Below are 6,535 nucleotides of genomic sequence, written 5' to 3' on the forward strand. Positions count from 1 at the left end.
ATTTTCTCTTCTTTCTTATGCACTTCTTGTTACTGTGCACTATTTTATTTTTATATTTGTATCATGTTCGAATAAAATTTCATTTCATTTCAAAAAAAAAAATTTCATTTCATGCCTGTTGGACTTAAAACTACAAGCTGTAAAGAAATATTTTAAATACATGTAACATTTTTTTTATTACCATTTGTAATTAGTATTTTATTGGTTGTGTTTTGTGTTGCAAAATAGCTTATAAAAGTGCATTTTGACACATATTCAAATTAAACCAGAATATTCAATGTACCTAATTGGGATTTTAGGATATAAACAAAGTTGTTCCTCATTATGAGGTAGAGAGAAAATGATGCATTTTTGAGGCCATTACTTTGAAATCACTTCTCTTGTCACAGAAGTACCACAAAATATCTGAATACAACTTTAGGTCCATCACCCAGCCCTAAAATACAGTTAATGGAGGTTCTACAAAAACATAAAAATAAAAAACTAGGTTTTATACCTATATGTATCTTTTGCTCAGTTATGTGGTGGTAACAGGAAAAAGGTTTATTCATAGTTTTTTCAAGGGACTAAAATGTAATCAAATGAAAATATCTCCATAATAACTACTCTTAAATTATGGAGTAGAAATTTAATCAGTTTATTGCCGTTATTACCAAGTTTTCTAAGTTGCACTGATGTAAATAAATAAGCCAGACCTGATAAGTTACCTACTGTAGCAAGACATTAATAAACCACTTTGACATCCAGACAGCGAGTGTCTGCTTGCTTTCTTTTTTTCTTTCTTCCTTTCTTCCTATCTTCTTGCGAAACTGCAACTTGACACCAAAAGGCCTGCAGACTCCAGCGTATAAATATGCGTGAACCTGCGAAACCGAAAGACAGACTAGAAAGTCTTCCAACAAACTCTCCGGTCCCACTCACTTCTGGACTTCGATCCGTAGGCGTTGTCCACAAAAGGTCTCGCTCCGTTTCATGTGTAAACAAAAAGGCGCACCTGTTGCGCAGTTGCCAAGATCAAAACGTCGAGTGCGCAGAGAAAAGTGTGCGAGTCCCTCGCAGTGGGAGTAAAAGTGCTGCGGCAGGAAGAAGGAGGCTCACTCACATGGGCAGAACCTCCTCTTTCCTTTCTGTTGACTTGCTGGTGTGTCACACGTACCGTAAAAGGGGCCTGAGTCGGTGCTGGGAACAAACGCTCGGGGTTGTCGCTACCCAGGTGCCGCATGAAGAAGGCCCCTTCGTAAAAACCACAACGTGGCCCTCTGTGATGTACTGTAATGTCGGTAAACACGGTGACAGTTTGAGTCACTCATAAAGCAACATTCATTTTAAATGTGTTTTTTTTATGTTCTGCTTTTGAGACAATGACAAAGTGCTGATGTGGCATTACGGAAAGCTGTGAGGTAATTTTTCGACATCTGTGAATATTTGTTCTCGCTGACATGAATCTGAACTTTATTTTTAAATCACTACCGTCTTCCTTTCTGCGTCCGCTTGCTTTTACGAGCAAGAGTCGTCCATGCAGTTAGTTGGAAAAGCTTCACGGCCTCCTCTGGGCGCAGGGACGTTGACAAAAACAGAAAATTTACTTCAGGTAAAGCCTGAACAGAATGACTGTGAGAGCGTCTCTCAGTTAAATCAAACACGACCCAGAGCGAAGAGACTTCCAGTGATCTTTTTTTTTCACTTTGTCTCAAACCGAGAACCAGGAAGAGGTATTTCACCTAGTTACTCATGAGGTTAGATTTCTCAGTGGATGTTATGGATTTTCCAAAATGATCAAGCATCGAACCACTGATCTGGACCGTTTGCAGCTTTCTCAGAAGAAAACAGTCAAATCTGTCTGGTGGGGAGGGGGCGGCTGGAAGGAGGGCGAGGGAGGGATTTGCTTCACGTAGGAAGACATTTACACAAACACCAGCAGAAAGTAAGAAAATGAAAGAGAAACCTGCTGCAGCGTTCACACTGCAGACCTGTAGTCAATGCTACTGAAAGGTTTTGGCACAGTTTTAAGATTAGTTTTTGGGAAGAATCGGAATCTGCTTTATTGGCCAAGATGAAGGCCAATAAAGTAGGAATTTGACTTGCCCAGACATTGACTATAAATATATAAACTTTAGAGGAAGTAAAAGGAGGATAAAGGAACAATATCAACAAGTGTTTTCAGCCAATTTGTTCAATAAAAAAACAACAGAAATTACAATATTACAACTTCCACACACTTCTGCATGCCTCAGCTCACCTTGCTGGTGTTTGCAGCATATAAGAAGTAATAAACATAAGGCTGTAATCATAACCTTACAACTCATTAATATTATTTTGTCAAATTTACTAGTTTTTCTCTTGCCTTCTGCCTTCATTTTTTAGTTTCTATCATTTTGCTTCGGCAAAATAAAAATCTATATGATGGTGTTTAAAACCAGTTTTAAACAAAACTGCATGACGTTATGTATAGTATTGTTATATAATATTTAAGAATACCATAAACTGTAGTAAAATCTCTCTGGGTCATTTTATGTCTTTTGAATATCTTGGAATTGAGGTAAAAGGCCACAAACGAACTTTGACACTAACTTTATACAAAAAAAACAACATATGAGGAAAATTTCTTTACAGACTTCAATGAGCTTCTATCTTTCATATGTATTGATTACGATTGTTTAATAATTGTCGGTGATTTCAACATTCATGTTGACAACCCCCAAGACCGAGGGGCAAAAAAGCTATTTGATATATTAGAGAGTTTTGGTTTAACACAACATGTCAAACAAGCAACACACACCCATGGACACACACTGCATCTGGTTATCAGTAAGAATATTTCCAACGTCTCTGTAACTGACGTCGCCCTGTCGGATCACTTCCTGTTATCTTTGAATGTTCTTTATCCGTTAGCCCACTTGGACAAACAGCTACTATCACAAAACGTACTTTCACGGAAAACACAGCAGAAACATTTAATCAAATCTACTCTTCTTCCTCACCCTTAAGCTAAAATGACGTAGATAAGTTGGTAGATGATTTTCAGTGCAAACTTTCAGATATCATTGATTACATTGCACCCATTAAAGTGAAGGTTGTGACTGGTAGGAAGAAATCTCCATGGAGAAATGCACAAACAGCTCCGTCTGCAAGACAACTCTGCCGTAGGGCCGAACGGAAATGGCGTAAAGCTCAACTGCACGTTTATTATGACATCTACAAAGAAAGACTGCGTAACTATCACACAACACTAAAACATGCAAGAGAGGCTTTCTTTGCAGATGTCATAAACAAAAACATTAACAACGCTCGAGCTTTATTTGCTACTGTTGACAGGCTCACAAATCCTCCTGTGACGTTACCACATGAACTTCAATCTAATGCCGCCTGCAACAAGTTCTCCAGTTTCTTCTCAGAGAAAATTCAAAAGATCAGAGGATTAATCTGCACATCCTCTACAAAGCCAGTACCAATGCTGTGCCCAAACAAAACAAATGCAGGAAAAATGACCCAATTTCAACTACTTCATTATAAAACCCTAGAAGAAATTATATGTCAATTAAGCTCCTGGATGTCCTACCCACACATTTCTTTAAGAAAGTCCTGCCTGTCGTTGCTAATGATCTGATCCGAATAGTAAACTCATCACTGTCTTCAGGTGTTTTCCCCCAGGCTTTGAAAACAGCAGTTATCAAACCACTGATAAAAAATAACAATCTAGACAAATCACTACTGCAGAATTACAGGCTGATCTCCAACCTCCCATTCATCAGCAAAGTTATGGAAAAAACAGTTTTTAAACAATTAAATAACTTCCTAACAATAATGAATCGCTTTGACTCCTTCCAGTCTGGTTTTCGTGCTCACCACAGCACGGAGACGGCCTAGTCAAAGTGTTCAATGACATCCATATAAATACAGACTGTGGGAGAACCACAGTACTGGTTCTGTTGGACCTCAGTGCAGCTTTCGACACTGTTGACCACGACATTTTACTGAATCGACTGGAGACTTGGGTCGGACTCTCCGGTCCAGTCCTCCACAGGTTTGAATCTTACATAAAGAACAGGGATTTCTTTGTTTCAATTGGAAACTTCTCATCAGAGAGGTCAAAGGTCACATGTGGGGTACCCCAAGGCTCAATCCTAGGACCCCTTCTTTTCAATATTCATATGCTCCCACTGGCTCAGGTTATAACAGAAAACAGGATTAGCTACCATAACTACCCGGATGATACTCAGCTCTACATCACGATGTCACCAGGTGACCTTTGACCCCATCCAATCACTGAACAGATGCTTAGGACAGATAAATGTGTGGATGTGCCAAAACTTTCTCCAGCTGAACAGAAACAAAACTGAAGTTATTATCTTTGGACCTAAAGAGGAGCGAACTAGAATCAATGCACAGCTTCAGTTATTACAACTGAAAACCAGCGATCAGCCCGAAACCTGGGAGTAGTGATGACCTCTGACCTGAACCTTCAGAGCCACATTAAGACAGTCACAAAGTCGGCCTTCTATCACCTGAAGAACATCTCCAGGATTAGAGGACTAATGTCTCACCACGATCTAGAGAAACTCATCCATGCGTTTATCTTTAGCCGCATTGATTACTGCAACAACGTCTTCACAGGCCTGACTAATAAATCAAACAGCTGCAGCTGATCCAGAAGCTGCTGCTCGTGTTCTCACTAAAACCAGGAAGATAGAGCACATAACACCAGTTTTAAAGTCCCTACACTGGCTCCCTGTAACTCAGAGGATAGACTTTAAAATACTGTTAGTTTATAAATCACTGAACGGTTTAGCACCACAATACCTTAAAGATCTGTTATTGCTGTACCAACCGTCTAGACCCCTCAGATCTTCTGGTTCTGGTCTGCTCTGCATCCCCAGAACCAGAACCAAACAAGGAGAAGCAGCATTCAGTTTCTATGCACCACAGATTTGGAATAAACTTCCAGAAAACTGTAAAACAGCTGAAACACCGGGTGCCTTTAAATATCAACTTAAAACCCACCTGTTTAGAGTTGCTTAAGGCTAAATAAGGGAAAGGCTTGTAGAGCCTCTTATTTTGGAGGAGACCCCATAAGGGCAAGTCCTCATGTGGATAATGTTTTTATTTCTTATTTTATTTATTTTTTTATTAAATCTCTTTATCTTTACTTTATTTTCTTTTTATTTCTCTTTGTCACTGTTTCTTTTTCTTAAAATCTCTCTCTTTCTCATTGTCTATTCAATGTCACATGCTGTTTTTATTTTAATTATGTAAAGCACTTTGAAATGCCTTGCTGCTGAAATGTGCTATACAAATAAAATTTGATTGATTGATTGATTGATAGTTAAGCCTGAAATGATTCATACCACTTACAGGTTTGGGTTTAAGGTAATATTTTGGTCTTACTGACACGTTTCTTCTGACTGAAAGTAACATTAACATTTTCAAGTGGCTCAGCAGGAGTTTGGATTTGAACCTGTGGAGGTAATAAAAGTTTAGGATGATGGCAGAAATTATAAATAGTTATATATACCAGTGGGAGAATGCAAAAAAAAGCAAAGCAAGTAAACAATTATTAGGATAATGTAATACCTATAGCAATTTTTTAACTTATCATTATGAAGCATAGTAATAATTTTTAATATGCCATTTCTTTATAAAGTGCAATTAAAATCGGATTTGGTATTTTCTTTTCAACACTGATCCCTGATTTGCATTGTTTTGTTGTCTTTTGAGAGATGCTGTCTCATTGAGAAGCAAAATTTTTGTTGGATGAAAAGTAATTTTTCTCCTTTAGTACAATTTTTTGGGGGATTTACTTTGAATTAAAACTATTAATAATTTTAGCACAACGTTTTTTTTTATTTTTTTTTTGTTTTTTTTTATGGTGTTTCAAAATGTTACACATTATCCACGCCAGACTGAAATCTTGCATTTGAATAGTGACCTTACTTCTGATCACAGACTGTTTTGCCACCTAGTTTTTGGGAAGTTATCAGAAATGTAATTTCTGAAAACTATAGATGTAGTTTTGAGGGCTGGTGGAAGCACGCCATTAACCGGTACTGCCTGCTTATGCAAGTATGTTTTATTTTTAAAATAGGATATGTTGCTACATTGGTGTGTCAGCATGAATTATATGAGGACATTAAGGGAAATCTGAGATTTTTAATATTTCGTAAACGAATCTGTTGGGCCGCTAGAGCATACCGGAAACATTGGCCAATAGTAATTTGTCGAGGATATGCAAAACCGCATGTTTGTAATGTTTCATGGGAAACTGAAAATGAAGAGTCAAAAGGACATCTGCTGACCTCATACAAGACAGGGATGTAAATTCACTGTATGATTGTAGTTGTCTAACTGAGAAACAAAGTTGCACTGTTGTAGTTTTAATGTACAGATGACACCAGATATTTACCATAAAAACACATGTAACCATTTCTTCTAAGTGTCTGACTTTAAAACAGATTAAACCTTTTCAGTAATTCATCTTTGCTCATAGAGTTTCAGCAATAAAAACAAATCCTTAACAAAACAAAATACAATGGTTATC

The 6,535-nt window shown here is 37.6% G+C and overlaps 1 protein-coding gene across 2 annotated transcripts in view; it reads right to left on the reverse strand.

The window, feature by feature from the left end:
* The window catches only part of LOC103147569 (ADP-ribosyl cyclase/cyclic ADP-ribose hydrolase 1-like), a 4,810-nt gene extending 3,714 nt beyond the window's left edge, over nt 1-1,096 (reverse strand). Inside the window, exon 1 of one of the 2 annotated variants that reach the window (XM_016678484.1) lies at nt 922-1,096. The gene's annotated coding sequence lies outside the window, so the exon portion shown is untranslated. Of the gene's footprint in view, nt 1-711; nt 891-921 lie in introns of those variants that run through there. The other variant, XM_016678485.1, reaches the window with a different exon arrangement.
* Between the last annotated feature and the right edge of the window lie 5,439 nt (nt 1,097-6,535).

This window comes from Poecilia formosa, unplaced genomic scaffold (genome assembly GCF_000485575.1).
Source record: "Poecilia formosa unplaced genomic scaffold, Poecilia_formosa-5.1.2 Scaffold184, whole genome shotgun sequence".
Classification (NCBI taxonomy): domain Eukaryota; kingdom Metazoa; phylum Chordata; class Actinopteri; order Cyprinodontiformes; family Poeciliidae; genus Poecilia; species Poecilia formosa.